Source organism: Erinaceus europaeus, chromosome 1 (genome assembly GCF_950295315.1).
Source record: "Erinaceus europaeus chromosome 1, mEriEur2.1, whole genome shotgun sequence".
Taxonomy (NCBI): Eukaryota; Metazoa; Chordata; class Mammalia; order Eulipotyphla; family Erinaceidae; genus Erinaceus; species Erinaceus europaeus.
In genome coordinates this window covers 106,899,995-106,922,612 of record NC_080162.1, presented here as the reverse complement: position 1 = coordinate 106,922,612, position 22,618 = coordinate 106,899,995, and the positions used below count along the sequence as shown (strand labels likewise).

The following is a 22,618-nucleotide window of genomic DNA, read 5'->3' as shown; positions in this document are numbered from 1 at the left end:
ATCTGAACTAGTAAGAACAAAACAAACAAAAACTGAATGTCTTAATTGATGGGACAAAGAGAAATTGAGATGGAAGGGGAGATGGAGACAGAGACAAAGCCACTTCACCACTTGTGAAGCTTCCCCTGCAGGTGGGGACTAGGGGCTTGAACCTGGGTCCTTACACATGGTAACATGTGTACATAACTAGGGTATGGAAAGACCACGCTGAAGTTCTCTGGATGCCAGGGAACAGAGTTCTATTCAAGTCTCAAGGCTGAGCAATAAACTTCATTACACCACTAGCAGTGAGAGCAGAGGGCATATGGAGTTGGCGGACTCAAAGCCTACATCTCACCATGAGGTTTTACTAAATATCCTGCACAGGCTGCTCTGTTCCTCTATGTATTGGGTATGTGTGCATACAGCTATGCCAAGTATAAACACCTTAACACTATACATAAACATCTTAAAGGTATACATAAACATATTAAGGGCATGCATAATTGAATGATCTCTATACTAATATGTAGTATACCATATACTCTGTATCAGACTTGTTATCTCTAATTCTAGTGATCCTATCAGATTATATGTTTACTCTGCAAATCCTGAACTTATTCCAAGGATGTAGGCATAATTCAGGGATATCAGATAAGGCTCGTTAGTCGAAAAGTCTTTTGACCTGTTATAAATCAGGGGTTCTTGGAGACTTCTGGAGGCGGGGCTACGAGCAGCAGCAGATCTGTTTCTCTCCTCTCCTCTCCCGGATCAACTAAGAATACCAAAGGAGACCACCTAGGACAGAAACAGGACAGGACTAGAAGGACTTCAGGAACCCACCAGATCATCGGTGAGTGCAAACACATGTGGCTGGTGGACAGAGAGGAGCCTAGGGAGAGATTGGGTGGCTGGTAACAATCTGGAAGTTTATCAGTTGAGACACCACCTCCAGTCTCTTCAACCAAAAAGGGGATGGCTGAGGGGAGGAGAGAACTCCCCTGAGACTCACCAAGTGCAACTCTGAGTCTCCATTGCTACTGCTCTCAGAGTCTGGAGCAGTGGCAGGGAGGCCCTGTGCTGACACCAGGGGACAGAGAACTACCAGGAAACTGAGGAGAAGACCTATACCTAGGTGGCATAGGTGGGGCTGTGAAAGTCTCTTTGCATAACCACTGGATTATCTCTGCCACACCCTGCTTTATCTCTTGGTCAGGAGTCAGTAAGCTAAGAAGCCTACTTATAGTTTTTTTTTTTAAATAATTTATTTCTTTATTGGGGAATTAATGTTTTACATTCAACAGTAAATACAATAGTTTGTACATGCATAACATTCCCCAGATTCCCATTTAACAATACAACCCCCACTATGTCATTCATCATCTTTCATGGACCTGTATTCTCCTCACCCACCCACCCACCCCAGAGTCTTTTACTTTGGTGTAATACTCCAATTCCATTTCAGGTTCGACTTGTGTTTTCTTTTCTAATCTTGTTTTTCAACTTTGGCCTGAGAGTGAGATCATCCCATATTCATCCTTCTGTTTCTGACTTATTTCACTCAACATGATTTTTTCAAGGTCCATCCAAGATCGGCTGAAAACGGTGAAGTCACCATTTTTTACAGCTGAGTAGTATTCCATTGTGTATATATACCACAACTTGCTCAGCCACTCATCTGTTGTTGGACACCTGGGTTGCTTCCAGGGTTTGGCTATTACAAATTGTGCTGCCAAGAACATATATGTACACAGATCTTTTTGGATGGATGTGTTGGGTTCCTTAGGATATATCCCCAGGAGGGGAATTGCAGGGTCATAGGGTAGGTCCATTTCTAGCCTTCTGAGAGTTCTCCAGACTGTTCTCCACAGAGGCTGGACCAAGTTACATTCCCACCAGCAGTGCAGGAGGGTTCCTTTGACCCCACACCCTTTCCAGCATTTGCTGCTGTTACCTTTTCTGCTGTATGACATTCTCACAGGAGTGAAGTGATATCTCATTGTTGTCTTGATTTGCATTTCTCTGACAATCAGAGACTTGGAGCATTTTTTCATGTGTTTCTCAGCCTTTTGGATCTCTTCTGTGGTGAATATTCTGTCCAAGTCCTCCCCCCATTTTTGGATGGGGTTATTTGTTGTCTTGTTGTTGAGTCTGGCAAGCTCTTTATATATGTTGGTTATTAAACTCTTATCTGATGTATGACATGTAAAGATCTTCTCCCATTCTGTGAGGGGTCTCTTGGTTTGGGTAGTGGTTTCTTTTGCTGTGAAGAAGCTTTTTAATTTGATGTAGTCCCATAGGTTTATACTTGCCTTAGTCTTCCTTGTAATTGGATTCGTTTCATTGAAAATGTCTTTAAAATTTATGCGGAAAAAAGTTCTGCCAATATTTTCCTCTAAGTATCTGATAGTTTCTGGTCTAACATTCAAGTCCTTGATCCACTTGGAATTTACTTTTGTATTTGGTGAAATACAGTGATTCAGTTTCATTCTTCTGCATGTTTCAACCCATTGTTTCCAACACCATTTGTTGAAGAGACTCTGCCTTCCCCATGTAATAGTCTGGGCCCCTTTGTCAAAGATTAGATGTCCATATGTGTGGGGCCTCATTTCTGGGCTCTCAATTCTATTCCACTGGTCAGTGTGTCTGTTCATGTTCCAGTACCAAGCAGTTTTGATGACAATGGCCCTATAATACAGTTTGAGATCTGGGAGTGTGATGCCTCTGGTTCTGTTCTTTTTTGCTCAAGATTGTTTTGGCAATTCTAGGTCTTTTCTGGTTCCAGATAAACATTTGTAGCATTTGTTCTATTCTCCTAAAAAATGTGCTTGGGATCTTGATGGGGATAGCATTAAATCTGTAGATGGCTCTGGGTAATATATTCATTTTGATGATGTTAATTCTTCCAACCCATGAACATGGAATATCTTTCCACTTCTTTGCGTCTTTTTCAATTTCTTTGAGTAGTGACTCATAATTTTCAGTATATAAGTCTTTCACTTCTTTGGTTAGGTTTACTCCTAGATATTTTATTGTTTTTGTTGCTATAGAAAAAGGAACTGATTTCTGGATTTCAATTTCTTCTAACTTAGTGTTTGCATAGAGGAATTCCGCATAAATTTTAAAGACATCTTCGACACCAATGGCCCCAGGTTCAATCCTCCCACCACCATAAACCAGAACTGAGGAGGGCTTTGTAAGTAAATAAAAGTAGATGCAGAGCTATTCCTTTCTTTATAGAGAAGAGAGGCTTCTGGGGTAGATAAGAGCTGCACCTGAGAGAGTGTCAGCCTGAAGAGAGAATACCCTAGGGTATCTGAATATCACAGACAGTAGATAGGAAAGAAAGGGCAGGAACCTAGCCTGCCTAAACTCTGGTCAGGTTTTGATGAGTTACTGTGTTATGGAAACATAAGAAACATCATCTGGGTCCATTCTTCAATTTAATCAGTTATTTAAAATAACTGGAGTCAGAACCAGGTATTTTATCTGGTGGAGTTAGTTGCACAAGGACTTTTGATAGGAGTGCTCAGCAGGACTTGAGGTGACATTTGAATGGACGAAGGTGGTGGTGAGATAAAGGTGAATGAAGTGGCAGGAATGGTGACTGGTTATCGAAGTATGTGGAACCAGGAAAACCAAACAACAGAAGGAGACTGGGGATATGGTGAAATAGGGAAGGCAGAGGGGACTATCAGTCTGAAAGGAGGGCCCTGGCTGCTCACAGAAGGGGTTATAGAGGGTACTGTGGCCAATATTAAGGGTCATATTTTACTGGAGACAGTGTTTTGTCTTTCTTTTTTTTAATCTATTTTATTTTTATGAGAGAGAGGCTTCAGGGTATTGCTCAGCTCTGGCATGTGTTGTGCCAGGAATTGAACTGGGGATCTCATCCATATAAGTCCTATGATCTAGCAGTGAGCTATCTTCCTTAACCTCTTTATTTTTCTTTTCTACTTGTCTAGTTTTGAGTACCCTTGAGGTATAGCTTTCTCCATTAAGGCTTCTGCTTTCTGATTTTCCTTTCTTTATATTGTTGAAGGAAATAGAAATTCTTTTCCCCAGCGTTTTGATTTCTGATAATTCTGTGCATTTTAAAGTTAGTCATCCAGTTTAATTATTTTCACATATGTAGTTGTAAGCTACAGTATTCAGTAGGGAGGCTAGCAGATTCATGAATCAACTTTGTGTGTGTGTGTGTGTGTATTAAAACAGAATTACATCTATTTCACTCTATCTCCCCATGTCCTCACAATTTCTCTCTGTCCTGTCAAGTAAGTAAATATATAAAGCCATAAATATACAACATGAAGTTTACCATTTAATTATTTTTAATTACTTATTAACTAGAGCGAAAAGGAGAGAAAGAGAATCAAGATATTGCTCTGGCACATGTGATATTGAGGATCAAACTCAGGACCTCCTGAGCTGTGTAATTTTTTTTTTTTTTACTACTATCTTTTAAAATTTTTTTAAAAATTTATTCCCTTTTGTTATCTGTTGTTGTGCGTGGGCTGCAGAGAAGAGAGAGAAGGGGTCCAGAGCGAAGAGGAAACACAAATCTTTATTTGCGCTGGCACCTCAGAGTTGGGTGCTAGAGAGGCAGGTTGGGCCACGTGGAGGTAGCAAAAATGGCCGCCTCACGCAGTAACCTTTCCTGCTGTCTGAACACCAGAGTGAAGCGCTGGCAAGAGAGCGAGGTGTGGAAGAAGAAGGGCTTTTATAGGAGTAGCTTTCGCGAGAATGGGAAGGGGGAGGAGTAACCATAGCCCTCCAGGATAGGATAATAACTCTCGTGAGAATGGGAGGGCGGAGGAGTAGTAACCAAAGCACTCCAGATATCGTGGGGATATAGACAATGCCCTGAGGGCACAATAAAAAAAAATTTTAAAGACATCTTCAATGAAATGAATCCAACTACAAAGAAGACTAAGGCAAGCATAAACATATGGGACTATATCAAATTAAAAAGCTTCTGCAAAGCTAAAGAAACTACCACCCAAACCAAGAGACCCTTCACAGAATGGGAGAAGATCTTTACATGCCATACATCAGACAAGAGGCTAATAACCAACATATATAAAGAACTTGCAAATCTCAACAAGAAAACAAATAACCCCATCCAAAAATAGGGAGAGAACACGGACAGAATATTCACCACAGAAGAGATCCAAAAGGTCAAGAAACACATGAAAAAATGCTCCAAGGCTCTGATTGTCAGAGAAATGCAAAAATCAAGACAACAATGAGATACCACTTCACTCCTGTGAGAATGTCATACATCAGAAAAGGTAACAGCAGCAAATGCTGGAGAGGTTGTGGCCTCAAAGGAACCCTCCTGCACTGCTGGTGGGAATGTCAATTATTCCAGCCTCTGTGGAGAACAGTCTGGAGAACTCTCAGACGGCTAGAAATGGACCTACCCTATGACCCTGCAATTCCTCTCCTGGGGATATATCCTAAGGAACCCAACACATCCATCCAAAATGATCTGTGTACACATATGTTCTTGGCAGCACAATTTGTACTAGCCAAAACCTGGAAGCAACCCAGGTGTCCAACAATAGATGAGTGGCTGAGCAAATTGTGGTATACACACACACACACACACACACACACACACACACACACACAATGGAATACTACTCAGCTATAAAAATGGTGACTTCACCGTTTTCAGCCGGTCTTGGATGGACCTTGAAAAATTCATGTTAAGTGAAATAAGTCAGAAACTGAAGGATGAATATGGGATGATCTCACTCTCAGGCACAAGTTGAAAAACAAGATCAGAAAAGAAAACACAAGTAGTACCTGAACTGGAATTGGTGTATTGAACCAGGAGAATACAGATCCAAGAACGATGACAGAGGACCTAGTGGGGGTTGTATTGTTATATGGGAAACTGGGAAATGTTATGCATGTCCAAACTATTGTATTTACTGTTGAATGTAAAACATTAATTCCCAATATAGAAATTTAAAAAAAATCAGGTTTTCTCAACACGGGTGCACCAGCACTTGCTTCTCCAAATTAATAAATCAAAGAGAGAGAGACTGAGACTTCTGGGAGTGGTGGAATCATGAAGGCACAAAGTCCCAGTAAAAGTAAGTAAATAAGGGAGTCGGGCTGTAGCGCAGCGGGTTAAGCGCAGGTGGCACAAAGCACAAGGACCGGCATAAGGATCCCGGTTCGAACCCCGGCTCCCCACCTGCAGGGGAGTCACTTCACAGGCAGTGAAGCAGGTCTGCAGGTGTCTATCTTTCTCTCCTCCTCTCTGTCTTCCCCTCCTCTCTCCATTTCTCTCTGTCCTATCCAACAACGACAACAACAATAATAACTACAACAATAAAACAACAAGGGCAACAAAAGGGAATAAATAAAATAAATATTTTTAAAAAATTTAAAAAAAAGTAAGTAAATAAAGCAAGCAGTGACAACAGCACAGGGCAATTTCAGCTTTAGAAGGCCTGAGCAATGAAAGCATGAACAAAAGTGTGAACACTGCGCATGTTCACTGGGAGAATAAGAAGCCAGATTTTTATCAAGAGTTGGTTTGTTCAGGGAGTCACAGGAAAAAAAAATTGTCTAGGTACACTTAGCCCAAATCTTAAATCTGAATATAACAACTCAGATTTAATCCAAGCACCTCCCCTTTGATAGATGGAGAAACAGAAGCCCCGAGAGGGCAAAAGCTGGTTCCGTAATGGAGCTGAAAATAGTGCACAGGCCTCCCCTGACTGCTGTTAGTCCTTTCCCTTGTACTATGTGCTCTGTTTTTAGGAGCAGCCTAGCCTAAGGATACCTTTGAAAGTCAGGCAGAAGAACTGATAGCTGAAAAGGTTCAGAGGAGAGAGGTTTCAGGGGTTGGGAAAAGAGAATAAAGAGGTCTCTTTATTCATCTTCATCTTTTGCATGTCTAAACAACACAATGCTTTCTCAGATGGTTATGACAATGCAGAGAGCACTAAATTCAAACCCAAAGCTACTAAGCCAGATTCTGTCCAGTCAAAGATGGGAATTTGAAGTCTTAAAAGTACATCACAAGCTTCTTACATACTTGAAAGCTTATGGATTATTTTTCCAATAAATGGAAATACTGTCATTAATAATTAACCTAGAATCTGACCTTCAGGTGCTCTGAGTTCCAAGTATACTTATTTAGAGCACTGGAGCCAGGCACAGAGGATAAAACAGGAATAGGTTCTTAATGATTTCTTGATAGGGATGCTGAAAGCACATGAATGGTCAAATGTAAAAACAGCATGGCCTGAACAGAATGGGGTTTAGCTGCATCTTCCACTCTCTAGTCCTCTTTTCAAAGTGATTATTCAAAAAAAAAAAAAAAAGAAGAAGAAGAAGAAGAAAAGAAAGAAAGAAAGAAAAGGAAAAAAAATACTTTCATGCCTGAGATGCCAAAGGTCCCAGGTTCAAGACCTTGGCACCATTATAAACTGGAACTGAGCAGTACTCTGTTAAAAATAAATAAATAAATAAATAAATAACACAATCAAAGTTGTATCAGCAGTCTGGGAGGTGGTGCAATAGATAAAGCATTGAATTCTTAGACATGAGGTCCTGATTTCTATTCCGGACAGCCTATGTGCTATAGTGATGCTCTGGTAACTCCCTCTCCCCCTCCCTCATTAATAAATAATTAGTTGGGGACAGGCAGTAGTGCAGTAGGTTTAGCCACATGGCACGAAAGACAAGGACTGGAGCAAGGATCCTGGGTCGAGCCCCTGGCTCCCCACCTGCAGAGGGATCGCTTCACAGGTAGTGAAGCAAGTCTGCAGGTGTCTGTCTTTCTCTCTACCTCGGTCTACCTCTGTCTTGCCCCTCTCTCTCAGTTTCTCTCTGTTCTGTCCAACAACACCAATGGCAACAATAACAACAAGGGCAACAAAACTGGAAAAATGGCCTCCAGGAGCAGTGGATTCATAGTGCAGGCACCAAGCCCCAGCAATCACCCTGGAGGCAAAAAAAAAAAAGTAGAAAAATAAATAAATAGCTTTCAAAAAGCTGTTCTTTTTAAAAAAGAATTTATTTACTCATGAGAACGATAAGAGGAGAGAAAGAACCAGACATCACTCTGGTACATGTGCTGCTGGGGATCGAACTCAGGACCTCATGTTTGGGAATCCAGTGTTTTATCCACTGCGCCACCTCCCTGACCACTTTTTTTTCCCCTTTTGTTGCCCTTGTTGTTTTTTATGTTGTAGTTATTATTGTTGTTGTTATTGATGTCATCGTTGTTGGATAGGACAGAGAGAAGTGTAGAGAAGAGGGGGAGAGAAAGATAGACACCGGCTTCACTGCCTGTGAAGTGACTCTGCTGCAGGTGGGGAGCCGGGGACTCGAACTGGAATAAATAAATTCTTTTTTAAAAAGTTGTAGTTTCATCCAGCTAAGAGGACAAATGATCTATAAAGTTGTAAGGATGGAAGAATTTGGTGCCTTCAACCAAATAGAGTCACACTCATGTCTACCCCATAACGCAGGCCAGCATTGTGAAAGCACTTCTAGTGATGACTGGGAGTCACTTACACAGATCTACTAGGGATCTTATGAATTTCCCAGTTAGTCAAGTACTCCATGTTCAGGGAGGGAAGGGAGGTTCTCACAAAGCAGAAGATATCCCCAAACTAGAGTCATCTTCTCATCTCAAAGCCTCTCAGTACCTCTGGGGGCACTGTTCTCTGGGAGGTGATGCTGATACTGGTGTGCCATCTCTGTCCCATCAATCTTCCACAAAGTCAGCATCCAATTTCAGGCTGCCAGCCTCTTAGCAGCAGCCCAGTATCAGTGTGCCTGGGGCAGAGGTCAAGAGGACTCCATTGCAAATACAACATTAATGAGAGAAGAAGAGAAGCAGTTTCCATCAAAACTACTGAGGAGGACTGACTACAGTTCAGACAGGCATTCTGAGTCTCTCATTAGGGGGCAGCTTCAGTTTTCCCCAGAACTAAGTCACAGTACTAAAAGTCAATTTGGGCTACAGATATATTTCATTCCTTCTTCAAAACAAGCCAGAATCTGAAAGACTTACCTCCTAATAAATCAGATAACTAAGCATTATAACACAAATACAAAACTGATATTTGTACAGGAAGATAATAAGTGTATTTCTTTTGGATATTACTAGTGTGCCTTCACTTAAAAGTTTGGAAGGAGTTAGTTAGTGCAGTGCAGTTGGAGGAGTCTGACCAACAACATAGGGAGCAACTTCATATATTTCATATTTTCTCAAGGCTACAGGACACTCTCAAAACTCACTCTGTGATTCAACTTCTGGAGGCGGAGCTACGAGCAGCAGATTGCTTTCTCTCCTCTCTTCTCCTCTCCACTCCTCTCCCGGATCAACTGGGAATACCGAAGGAGACCATCCGGGACCAAAACAAGACAGGACTAGAATGACCACAGGAACCCAGTAAATCACCAGTGAGTACAAACACGTGTGGCTGGTGACAGAGAGGAGCATAAGGAGAGATTAAGTGACTGCTAACAGTTCAGCAGTTTATCAGTGGAGACACCACCTCCAGTCTGCTCCACCAACAAGGGGACAGCTTAAGGGAGGAGAGGACACCCCAGAGACTCACCAAGTGCAACTCTGAGTCTCCATTGCTACTACCCTCAGAATCTGGAGCAGCAACAGGAAGGGACACCAGGGGACAGAGATATAACCAGGAAACTCAGAAGACCTATACCTCGGTGGCATAGCTGAGGGGCTGTGAAAGTCTCTTTGCATAACCACTGGATTATCTCTGCCACACCCTGCTTTATCTCTTGGTCAGGAGTCAGTGATTAAGCTAAGAAGCCTATTGATAGTTTAAAAGCCCTTAGGCTCCCATAGCCTACAGGGAAGGAAAAAAAAAAAGAGGCTTTTAAACCACTGAGCTCCAACTCAGGGATTGAAATAACTGTTAACTTCCACCACTGTGAACCCTTTAATTAATTTACTTAGACACAAGTCAATCCAGGCAATAGTGATCAATAATTTGAAAAGTACTGATAAAGGGAACTCATAACATAATATATAAAATGGTTAAAACAACAAGAAAAAATATTGGAGACTCGAACCAGGACAAGAGTCCAGCTAAAAGTCCTCCAGAGGGTGAAGCACAAAACAACGAGTTCAACATCCAAACATTAGCTAAGGAAATAATAACAGGAGTGAGTAAAGAATTTGAAAAAACTGTAATAAGAAATGCAGGAACAACAAATGAGAATATGGAAGAAAATTCTAATTATCTCATGGTTATTAGAGAGCTGAAAGCTGAAATCGCTGAGCTAAGAATGCAACTGGCTGAACAAGCTAAAACAGTATCAGAGCAGGGCAACAAAATAGATGAACTCCAGAAAACAGTAAAGGGCAGAGAGAATAGAAACTATGAGGCTGAAGACAGAATTAGCAAGATTGAGGATGAATTAGAGACAACTAAAAAAGAAGTAAGAGATCTCAAAAAGAGATTAAGAGATGCTGAAAACAACAACAGAGTCCTATGGAATGACTTCAAAAGAAACAATATACGCATTATTGGCATACCAGAGGAAGAAAGAGAAGGAGAGGAAGAAAGCATTTTCCAGGCCATAGTAGCTGAAAACTTCTCTAGTCTAGACAACATCAAAGATATAAAGAAAGATTCAAGAAGCACAGAGTGTCCCAAACAGAATTAACCCAGACCTAAAGACACCAAGACATGTCATACTTAGAATGGAAAGGAATAAGGATAAAGAAAGGATCCTCAAGGCTGCAAGAGAAAAACAAAGAGTCACCTACGAAGGAAAACCCATAAGATTAGCAGCAGACTTCTCCATACAAACACTACAGGCCAGAAGAGAATGGCAAGATATCTATCGAGTGCTCAATGAGAAAGGCTTTCAGCCAAGAATACTATATCCTGCTAGACTGTCATTCAGACTAGATGGAGGCATCAAAACCTTCTCAGACAAGCAACAGTTGAAGGAATCAACCATCACCAAGTCTGCCCTGAAAGAAGTTCTGAAAGGTCTCCTATAAACAACCAGACCACCACAAATAGGACATATATCAAAACACTCTAAAACTCTACAAGAATGGCGTTAAAATATATTCAATCTTTGATATCAATAAATGTCAATGGCCTGAATTCACCTATTAAAAGACACAGAGTAGGAAGATGGATCAAAAAACACAACCCAACAATATGCTGTCCACAGGAAACCCACCTAACTCAACAAGACAAACACAGACTTAAAGTGAAAGGATGGAAAACTATCATACAAGCCAATGGCCCATAAAAAAGGGCAGGAGCATCTATTCTCATATCTGACATGAAAGACTTTAAAATAGATAAGATTAAAAAAGATAGGAATGGACACTACTTAATGCTCAGAGGATCAGTCAATCAAGAGGACTTAATAATTATTAACATCTATGCAACCAATGAGAAGCCATCTAAATACATCAAACTTCTACTGAAAGAGCTACAGCAATATATTAACAGTAACACAATCATAGTACGGGACTTCAACACCCCAATCCCTCAACTTGACAGATCATCCAGGCAGAAAATCAATAAAGACATAAGGGAGCTAAATGAAGAGATAGATAAACTAGAACTATTGGACATTTTCAGAGTCATTCATCCCAAGAAACGGGAATACACATTTTACTCAAATCCACATGGGTCATTCTCAAGGATAGACCATATGTTAGGCCACAAAGACAGCATCAGCCAATTCAAGAGCATTGAAATCATCCCAAGCATCTTCTCAGACCACAGTGAAATTAAACTAACACTTAACAATCAACAACAGATTAGTAACAGTCCCAAAATGTGGAAGCACAACAGTACACTTCTTAAGAACTTCTGGGTCAAAGAGGAAATTAAGGAAGAAATCAAAATGTTTTGAGAGTTCAATGAAAATGAAGACACAAGCTATCAAAATATTCGGGACACAGCTAAAGCAGTCCTAAGAGGGAAGTTCATAGCTATACAAGCACACATAGGAAACAAGAAAAAGCACAAATAAACAGCCTGATTGCACATCTTAAAGACCTAGAAGAACAACAAAGGAACCCTAAAGCAACCAGAAGGACAGAAATCACTAAAGTTAGGGCAAAAATAAATAACACTGAGAATAGGAAAACCATACAAAAGACCAACGAAAGTAAATGTTGGTTCTTCGAAAGAGTAAACAAAATCAACAAACCTTTAGCCAGACTCACAAAACAAAAAAGGGAGAAGACCCAAATAAATCGGATAGTAAATGAAAGAGGAGATATCACAACAGACACCACAGAAATTCAACATATCATGCGAGGCTTCTATGAACAACTATATGCCACCAAGCTAGAGAACCTGGAAGAAATGGACGATTTCCTACATACCTACCAACTTCCAAAACTAAGTAAAGAAGAAGTGGATAACATGAACAGGTCCATCACAGCTAATGAAATTGAAACAGTTATCAAAAGTCTCCCCAAAAATGAAAGTCCTGGACCAGATGGTTTTATAAATGAATTCTACAAAACCTTCAAAGAAGAACTAATACCTCTATTTTTAAAAGTCTTCCAGAAGATTGAAGACACTGGAATACTCCCTGCCAGCTTCTATGAAGCCAACATCACTCTGATACCAAAAGCAGACAGGGACACAACCAAAAAAGAAAACTACAGACCAATATCTCTGATGAACATAGATGCTAAAATATTGAACAAAAGTCTAGCCAACCAGATACAACAGTATATCAAAGAGATTGTTCATCATGACCAAGTGGGGTTTATCCCAGGCATGCAAGGTTGGTTTAATATATGTAAATCAATCAATGTGATCCACCACATCAACAAAAGCAAGACCAAAAACCACATGGTCATATCAATAGATGCAGAGAAAGCCTTTGACAAAACACAACATCCCTTTATGATCAAAACACTACAAAAAGTGGGAATAGATGGAAAATTCCTCAAGAGAGTGGAGTCTATATATAGCAAACCTACAGCCAACATCATACTCAATGGTGAAAAACTGGAAGCATTTCCACTCAGATCAGGTACTAGACAGGGCTGCCCACTATCACCATTACTATTTAACATAGTGTTGGAAGTTCTTGCCATAGCAATCAGGCAGGAGCAAGGAATTAAAGGGATACAGATTGGAAGAGAAGAAGTCAAACTCTCCTTATTTGCAGATGACGTGATAGTATACATGGAAAATCCTAAGGAATCCAGCAAGAAGCTTTTGGAAATCATCAGGCAATACAGTAAGGTGTCAGGCTACAAAATTAATATTCAAAAGTCAGTGGCATTCCTCTATGCAAACACTAAGTTAGAAGAAATTGAAATCCAGAAATCAGTTCCTTTTTCTATAGCAACAAAAACAATAAAATACCTAGGAGTAAACCTAACCAAAGAAGTGAAAGACTTATATACTGAAAACTATGAGTCACTACTCAAAGAAATTGAAAAAGACGGGAGTCGGGCTGTAGCGCAGCAGGTTAAGCGCAGGTGGCGCAAAGCACAAGGACCGGCATAAGGATCCCGGTTCAAACTCCGGCTCCCCACCTGCAGCGGAGTCGCTTCACAGGTGGTGAAGCAGGTCTGCAGGTATCTATCTTTCTCTCCGCCTCTCTGTCTTCCTTTCCTCTCTCTGTTTCTCTCTGTCCTATCCAACCATGACTACAACAACAATAATAACTACAACAATAAAACAACAAGGGCAACAAAAGGGAATAAATAAATAAAATAAAATATATTTTAAAAAAAGAAATTGAAAAAGACACAAAGAAGTGGAAAGATAGTCCATGCTCATGGGTTGGAAGAATTAACATCATCAAAATGAATATATTACCCAGAGCCATCTACAAATTTAATGCTATCCCCATCAAGATCCCAAGCACATTTTTTAGAAGAATAGAAAAAATGCTACAAATGTTTATCTGGAACCAGAAAAGACCTAGAATTGCCAAAACAATCTTGAGCAAAAAAGAACAGAACCGGAGGCATCACACTCCCAGATCTCAAACTGTATTATAGGGCCATTGTCATCAAAACTGCTTGGTACTGGAACATGAATAGACACACTGACCAGTGGAATAGAATTGAGAGCCCAGAAGTGAGCCCCCACACCTATGGACATCTACTCTTTGACAAAGGGGCCCAGACTATTAAATGGGGACAGCAGAGTCTCTTCAACAAATGGTGTTGGAAACAATGGGTTGAAACATGCAGAAGAATGAAACTGAATCACTGTATTTCACCAAATACAAAAGTAGATTCCAAGTGGATCAAGGACTTGGATGTTAGACCACAAACTATCAAATACTTAGAGGAAGATATTGGCAGAACTTTTTTCTGCATAAATTTTAAAGACATTTTCAATGAAACAAATCCAATTACAAGGAAGACTAAGGCAAGTATAAACCTATGGGACTACATCAAATTAAAAAGCTTCTTCACAGCAAAAGAAACCACTACCCAAACCAAGAGACCCCTCTCAGAATGGGAGAAGATCTTTACATGTCATACATCAGATAAGAGTTTTATAACCAACATATATAAAGAGCTTGCCAGACTCAACAACAAGACAACAAATAACCCCATCCAAAATTGGGGGGAGGACTTGGACAAAATATTCATCACAGAAGAGATCCAAAAGGTCAAGTAACACATGAAAAAATGCTCCAAGTATCTGATTGTCAGAGAAATGCAAATAAAGACAATGAGATACCACTTCATTCCTGTGAGAATGGCATACATCAGAAAAGGTAACAGCAGCAAACACTGGAGAGGCTGTGGGGTCAAAGGAACCCTCCTGCACTGCTGGTGGGAATGTCAATTGGTCCAACCTCTGTGGAGAACAGTCTGGAGAACTCTCAGAAGGCTAGAAATGGACCCACCCTATGACCCTGCAATTCCTCTTCTGGGGATATATCCTAAGGAACCCAACACATCCATCCAAAAAGATCTGTGCACACATATGTTCCTGGCAGCACAATTTGTACTAGCCAAAACCTGGAAACAACCCAGGTGTCCAACAACAGATGAGTGGCTGAGCAAGTTGTGGTATATATACACAATGGAATACTACTCAGCTGTAAAAAATGGTGACTTCACTGTTTTCAGCCGATCTTGGATGGACCTTGAAAAAATCATGTTGAGTGAAATAAGTCAGAAACAGAAGGATGAATATGGGATGATCTCACTCTCAGGCCGAAGTTGAAAAACAAGATTAGAAAAGAAAACACAAGTAGAACCTGAAATGGAATTGGTGTATTGCACCAAAGTAAAAGACTCTGGGGTGGGTGGGTGGGTGGGGAGAATACAGGTCCATGAAAGATGATGAATGACATAGTGGGGGTTGTATTGTTAAATGGGACTCTGGGGAATGTTATGCATGTACAAACTATTGTATTTACTGTTGAATGTAAAACATTAATTCCCCAATAAAGAAATAAATTATAAAAAAAAAAAGAAGGCTAGAAATGGACCTACCCTATGACCCTGCAATCCATCTCCTGGGGATATATCCTAAGGAACTCAACACATCCATCCAAAAAGATCTGTGTACACATATGTTCCTGGCAGCACAATTTGTAATAGCCAAAACCTGGAAGCAACCCAGGTGTCCAACAACAGATGAGTGGCTGAGCAAGTTGTGGTATATATACACAATGGAATACTACTCAGCTGTAAAAAATGGTGACTTCACCGTTTTCAGCCGATCTCGGATGGACCTTGAAAATGTCATGTTGAGTGAAATAAGTCAGAAACAGAAGGATGAATATGGGATGATCTCACTCTCAGGCAGAAGTTGAAAAACAAGATCAGGAAAGAAAACACAAGTAGAACCTGAAATGGAATTGGCATATAGCACCCAAGTAAATGACTCTGGGGTGGGTGGGTGGGGACAATACAGGTCCATGAAGGATGATAAATGACAATGTGGGGGTTGTATTGTTAAATGGGAAACTGGGGAATGTTATGCATGTACAAACTATTGTATTTACTGTTGAATGTAAAACATTAATTCCCCAATAAATAAATAAATTTTTTAAAAAATGGAAAAAAAAAACACCCTGTTTCAGAGGGACCAGCAGAAGGTTCCTAAAGAACAGTGTTTCTCCAGTTGAAGATTAACTATGTAAGCCTAACTATGTTTTTATTATGCTATTAGTTCCTGCGGGATATACTCTAAATATTTCAAAGAAATCAGTGAAACTTGAATGGTTATCTTATTACTAAATGTGACAGGTTGTTACATCTTTCCCAAAGAATGTTTGCAATCAGATCTCTTCTTTTTTTTTCTTTTTTTTTTTTGCCTCCAGGGTTATTGCTGGGGCTTGGTGCCTGCACTATGAATCCACTGCTCCTGGAGGCTATTTTTCCCATTTTGTTGCCTTTGTTGTGCTTGTTGCAATTGTTATTGTTGTCATAGCTGTTGTTGTTGGATAGGACAGACTGAAATGGAGAGAGGAGGGCAAGACAAGAGGAAAGATAGATACCTCCAGACCTGCTTCACTGCTTGTGAAGCAACCTCCTGCAGGTGGGGAGCCGGGGGCTCGAACCCGGATCCTTACGCTGGCCCTTCTACTTTGTGCCATGTGCACTTAACCTGCTGTGCTACCACCCAGCTCCCATAATCAAAATCTCTTGCCTCACATGCTCTTGCCTTTGAATCTGGGAAGGTTTGTGATTACTTTGACACGATGGAATCGATGGAGTGTTCTGAGGTTAGATCATAAAAGGTGATGTAATTTCCCTCTTGCTCACTGCTGCTCTTGCACTTGGAGACCTGAGTCAGCACTTGGGCCACGTATGCGGACAGCCCGCTGTTCTCATCTATGAATCATCTAAGCCGAGGTACTAGGCAGCAGTGAGACTTCAGATGATTCTAGGTCTCAGCCACTGAGTCCTCATCCCATCTGAATGTCAAGGGATAGAGAGGTTATCCCCACAATGTTGTGTCTAAATTTCAGACTCACAGAACCTCTGAGAACTGTATGATTATTTTATTTTATTTTTTAAGTTTTATTTGTTAACAGAGTGTAAGAGAGAAAAAAAAATCAGAGTGTTATTCTGCCATATGCAATGCTAGGACTCAAACTTGGAACCTCATGCTTGATTGAACATTCAGCACTTTATCCAGTGTCATCACCCAGGTCATTCTATGTTTGGGATAACTTGTCATAAAGCAATATTGGGAACAGCAAATTTCAGCCTAATAATGTCACCCTCCTCTCCCAAAATCACAGACTACAAATCTCCATTTGGTGCTGATTTAGCAAACGCCCTTCAACAGTGGCTTGTCAAAATGACATCCATTCCCAGAATGTAAAAGGAAGTGCTAGTTAATCCACCCCATGATGGATTCATTTGTTAGAAATTCCTTCTGGGGCTGGGTGGTGGTGCACCCGGTTGAGAGCAGACGTTACAGTGCACAAGGACCTGGGTTCAAATACCCAGTCCCCACCTGCAGGGGAAAAGCTTCACAAGCGGTGAAGCAGTGCAGCAGGTATCTCTCTGTCTTTCTATCTCCCCCTTCTCTCTTGATTTCTGGCTGTTTCTATCCAATAAATAAAAATAATTTAAAAAAATTAAAAAATTCCTTCTACATATGTCCAAATAATTGATATTGTTCCTGTCTGGGGTGGTGGCAGGATTTTCCTTTTTGAGTTCTAATAGCTGCACAATCATTGACCAGGAAGGAATTTCACCAGTAACCACAGTACTGAGACAACTCTTATTTAATAAAATATATCCAGAGCAGATGAAGATTGAAAAACCTGATAGCTAATTGCAGAAAATAAGTATTCATACCAATTACTATTATTGCCTCTAGGATTATTGCTGGGGCTCGGTGCCTGCACTATGAATCCTGGTGGCCATTTTTAATTTTTCTTGGATAGAACAGAGAGAAATTGAGAGGGGAAAGGGAGAGAGACAGAGAGACACCTGCAGACCTATTTCACTGCTTGTGAAGCGATCCCCCTGCAGATGGGGAGCTGGAGGCTTGAACTGGGATCCTTGCAGTGGGTCTTTGTGCTTTGCACTATGTGCTTAACCCAGTGTAGCACTGCCCACCCCTATTATTTTTTTTACTTCTCTCTTAGTGATCATTTTGGAAGAATGCATACTAAAAAAAAAATCTCTTTATAAGAACAAAATAGTGCAGGTGGAGAAATGGCTCAGTGGACAGAAGTAGGATGTGTATGCCTAAAGCCCCAGGTTCAGTGCTTGGTACAACAAAAGCTTGAGCTCTGGTCTTTCTTTTAATAAATAAATCTTTTGTCTTTGTTTTAAAATACAAAATAGAGTAAAGGAGCTAGCATAATAGATATGCAAAAAGACTCTCTTACAGTCCCAGGTTTAACTCAGGCACCATCATAACCAATGCAGTGCTCTGGTTAAAAAAAAAAGGGGGGGAGTCAGACGGTAGCGCAGCGGGTTAAGCGCACGCACATGGCACAAAGCACAAGGACTGAGGATCCTGGTTCAAGCCACTGGTTTGAGCGCCCGGCTCCCTGCCTGCAGGGGGTCGCTTCACAGGTGGTGAAGCAGGTCTGCAAGTGTCTGTCTTTCTCTACCCCCTTTGTCTTCCCCTCCTCTCTCAATTTTTCTCTGTCCTATCCAACAACGATGACATCACTAACAACAACAATAAAAAAAAAAAACAAGGGCAACAAAAGGGAAAATAAATATATTTTTTTAAAGTATAAAACAAGCATAGTGGTTACACAAAAAGACTTTTGTGATTGAAGTTCTGAGGGCCCAGATTCAATCCACAGTATCATTAGCAGTCTTGTATTATTATTATTTTTTAATTCTGAAGAAAGTAGATGAATTAGGAGTTGAGTAAATACAAAACAGAGGTCACCTGAAGGTAACAAAAGAAGGGAGTAGGTAGTTTGGGCTAAAGGATGTCAATTGTATGTTAAAGGATCAAGACCACACACTTGGTAGCAAACAAAATGCAATATACAGATACTGATTTACACGTTTATACCTAAAACCTATAAATGTTATAAACCAATACTACCATAATAAACATTTTTTATTTAAAGAAAAATTTAAAATTTTTTTATTTCTTTTTTTTCCCTTTTGTTGCCCTTGTTTTTTATTGTTGTTGTAGGTATTGTTGTTACTGATGTCGTTGTTGGATAGGACAGAGAGAAATGGAGAGAGGAGGGGAAGACAGAGAGGGGGAGAGAAAGACACTTGCAGACCTGCTTCACCACCTGTGAAGCGACTCTCTTGCAGGTGGGGAGCCGGGGGCTCAAACCAGTGGCTCGAACCAGGATCCTCAGTCCTTGTGCTTTGTGCCACGTGCGTGCGCTTAACCTGCTGCGCTACCGTCTGACTCTCCCCCCCCCCTTTTATTTTTTGAGCCAGCTCAAACCTGGCTCCTTATGCTGGTCCTTACGTTTTGCACCACCTGTGTTTAACCAGCTGCGCTACCGCCCAACTCCTTATTTATTTATTTATTTGTTGGTATGCTTCTAGTTCTGCTTCTGGGACCCCTTCTGTTACATTGCTTGACGTTGTGGTCTGTTTACATGGTCATTCTGTTACATTGGTTTGGTCTCACTCCCCCTGCCTCCGGGAGATTTTGGTTTAGTCTTCGTTGGTTCCATCTTCTTCCTTCTCCCTGCCCCCTATAGTACATATTTCCTTTGTTCCTGACTCCGCCGCTGGAGGAGAGAGAAGCAGGACAGAATTGGGTTATGATTAGATTAGTTTGTTGAACGGCTTCCCTGCTCGTCAATAAAGAGATACTGCTTCCCAGATCAGCCATGAGTCTCTGGTCGTCTCTGTCTCCTGCCCGCAAAGCCAGACCGGCGAAAACAACAAAATGGTGCCTAAACAAGGACGAGAATCTCAGCTCCACACATATGCAGCAGACCAAAGGAGATCAGATAAGTAAAGCCACCATGGCCTGCCTTTCTACTTATAGAGAGGTTTCCAAAAGCCTCTACCCTTTCTTCATGAGATAGTTTCTCTGTCTCTGGAACATTTTGCTCTGGGACACACTCTGGTTTCCGCCCGCTGCCCGCAACGCGGGCAGAGCTGCAGCCCATCGTGACCCCCACCCCGGGGCACCTTGGCCTGCGCCTTCTGCACGGCAGGCCCGCCCACCCTCCTACTATGATGTCTGGGCAGATCCCAGACCACCTGGAAACTGCAGGCTCCCTACCGGGACTGGGCCCCCTGGCCAAGATCCCCAGCTCAGCTCTGACGGCAGAGGAGCTAGAATACGCAGACGTCCGTGCAGTGATCGCAACCCTGCAATTCCTGGAAATGAAGCTGGGCAAGAGGCCACCTCTGGACAATGCACCCCCCGAACAACTAAGACAGTACAGATCTAAATTCGTGTTTAAAATGACATGTCTTCGTAACAAAAGTTTTTCTCCTTGTGTATTGAAGACCATGTTTATGTGTGTGTGTGAAGTTTGGTAAACATTAACTTTAAGGTTAGAAATGTAACTTTAAGGCTACATTCTTAACAGGCAAAGTTAAGTGAAAAAGTTTTCAACATAATTCTCATAAAGGTAAAATTAACTTACATTTAAAGTCTGAGGTAAAAATTAGTTAAAAATCAATATTTTAACTAAAATTGGTCTGAAAATCCTGTGCACACCTAGGGTGTGTCTCCATCTTATACAGGTGTAACAAAAGGTAAAAAAAAGACGTTATTGATATGTAAAGTTCTCATATACCTTCTCAATTAGAGATAAAACCAGCCCATGCGAATGATAGATTGCACAATGGTTATGCTAATGACTCCCATGCCTGAGTCTTTTAACCATGGTTCTTCTGTTTACCTTTCCACATTTTATTGAATTTAAACTGTTTAAACAACCTTAAAATCATACTAGAAAGGACTTCCAATTGTAATGGAGTTATCAATTGTGGCAAACTTCTAACCTGCTACAAGTTTTGTTTCACAAGTAAATTGCAGCTGTCAAGTTCTCTATAGAAAAGCGGAATTCCAGCTGGACCTTCTTCATGCAACATTTCACCCCCAGGCATTTCTTCCATGGTCATCTACTTTGGACTGGCACTTCTATTGGACTCACTGGTACACCTCTTGGACACTTTATACAACTCTACAGCATCTTCCTTTTACGCTGCTGGGTTTTTCAAAGACTGACTGCAGCCAGCTGCCTTGGGACTCTATAGGCCACACCCCCTCCTTGCTAGGTAATGCCCACAGAGGCAGGATATGCCCGTTGAGGCATAAAGCGCCCCCAGAGGCAAGAGATGCCCACAGAGGCAGGAAATGTCCTTTAGCTTGATAAGCCTTGCCCACAGAGGCAAGAAATGACCCCTTCAGGCCTTCCCTTGGCATCACACTGGTTCTTGTTGCTCTTTTATTTGTTCTTCCATGTCTTGTGCCAGTTTTTTTTTTTTTTAATGCCTGTACAATATAGGTTTCTGTTCACCCCACACTCCTGATACAATGGTCAATTAGTTGAAAAGAAAAGGGGGAATTGTTGGTATGCTTCTAGTTCTGCTTCTGGGACCCCTTCTGTTACACTGCTTGACATTGTGGTCTATTTACATGGTCATTTTGTTACATTGGTTTGGTCTCGCTCCCCCTGCCTCTGGGAGATTTTGGTTTAGTCTTCGCTGGTTCACACTTCTTCCTTCTCCCCGCCCCCTATAGTACGTATTTCCTTTGTTCCTGACTCTGTCTGGAGGAGGGAGAAGCAGGACAGAATTGGGTCGTGATTAGATTAGATTAGTTTGTTGAACCGCTTCCCTGCTCGTCAATAAAGAGATACTGCTTCCCAGCTCAGCCATGAGTCTCTGGTCATCTCTGTCCCCCGCCCGTGAAGCCAGCCTGGTGAAAACAACATTTATTTATTTATTCATTTATTTATTTATTTTATTGCCTTCAGGGTTATCACAGGGGCTCAGTGCTAGCACTATGAATCCACTGCTCCTGGTGGTCATTTTTCCTTTTTTTAAAAAAAATTTTTAAGTTTTTTTTTTTTTTTTTAAGATTTTACTTATTTATTAACGAGAAAGATAGGAGGAGAGAAAACCAGGCATCACTCTGGTACATGTACTGCTGGGGATTGAACTCAGGACCTCATGCTTGAGAGTCTAATGCTTTATCCATTGTGCCACCTCCCAGACCACTCCTTTTTTTGTTTGCTTTTGATAGAACAGAGAGAAACTGAGAGGGGAGAGAGAGATAGAGAGAGGGAGAGAAAGACACTTTCTTCACTGTTCCTAGTCAGGGAGCAGAGGTTCGAACTTGGGTCCTCAGACATGGTAATATGTGAAAGCAAGCAGTTGCTCTACTGTCCAGCTCCCTTGCCCCCACTTTTTTTGAAAGACAGTGAGAGACAGAGAGATGGGGGGAATACCTGCAGCACTTCCCCACTGCTTGTGAAGCTTCCCTCCTACAGATGGGGACCAGGAGCTTGAACTCAGGTCTTTGAGCACAGTAGCATGTGTACTTTACCTGGCATGCCACAGCCCAGTCCTGTATATATATTTCTTTTTAATTTTGAAGAAATTAAATGACCCAGGGACCCAGGGGTAGGGGTAGATAGCATAATGGTGATGTAAACAGACTCTCATGCCTGAGGCTCTGAAGTCACAGGTTCAATTCCCCACACCACCATAAGCCAGAGCTGATCAGTGCTCTGG

General features: G+C 41.2%; 2 protein-coding genes across 5 annotated transcripts in view; one reads left to right on the top strand and one right to left on the bottom strand.

The window, feature by feature from the left end:
• Window positions 1-22,618, top strand: part of HOGA1 (4-hydroxy-2-oxoglutarate aldolase 1) — a 93,007-nt gene that overhangs the window by 48,540 nt on the left and 21,849 nt on the right. The gene's annotated exons all lie outside the window — the stretch shown is intronic.
• Window positions 1-22,618, bottom strand: part of MORN4 (MORN repeat containing 4) — a 35,265-nt gene that overhangs the window by 9,014 nt on the left and 3,633 nt on the right. The gene's annotated exons all lie outside the window — the stretch shown is intronic.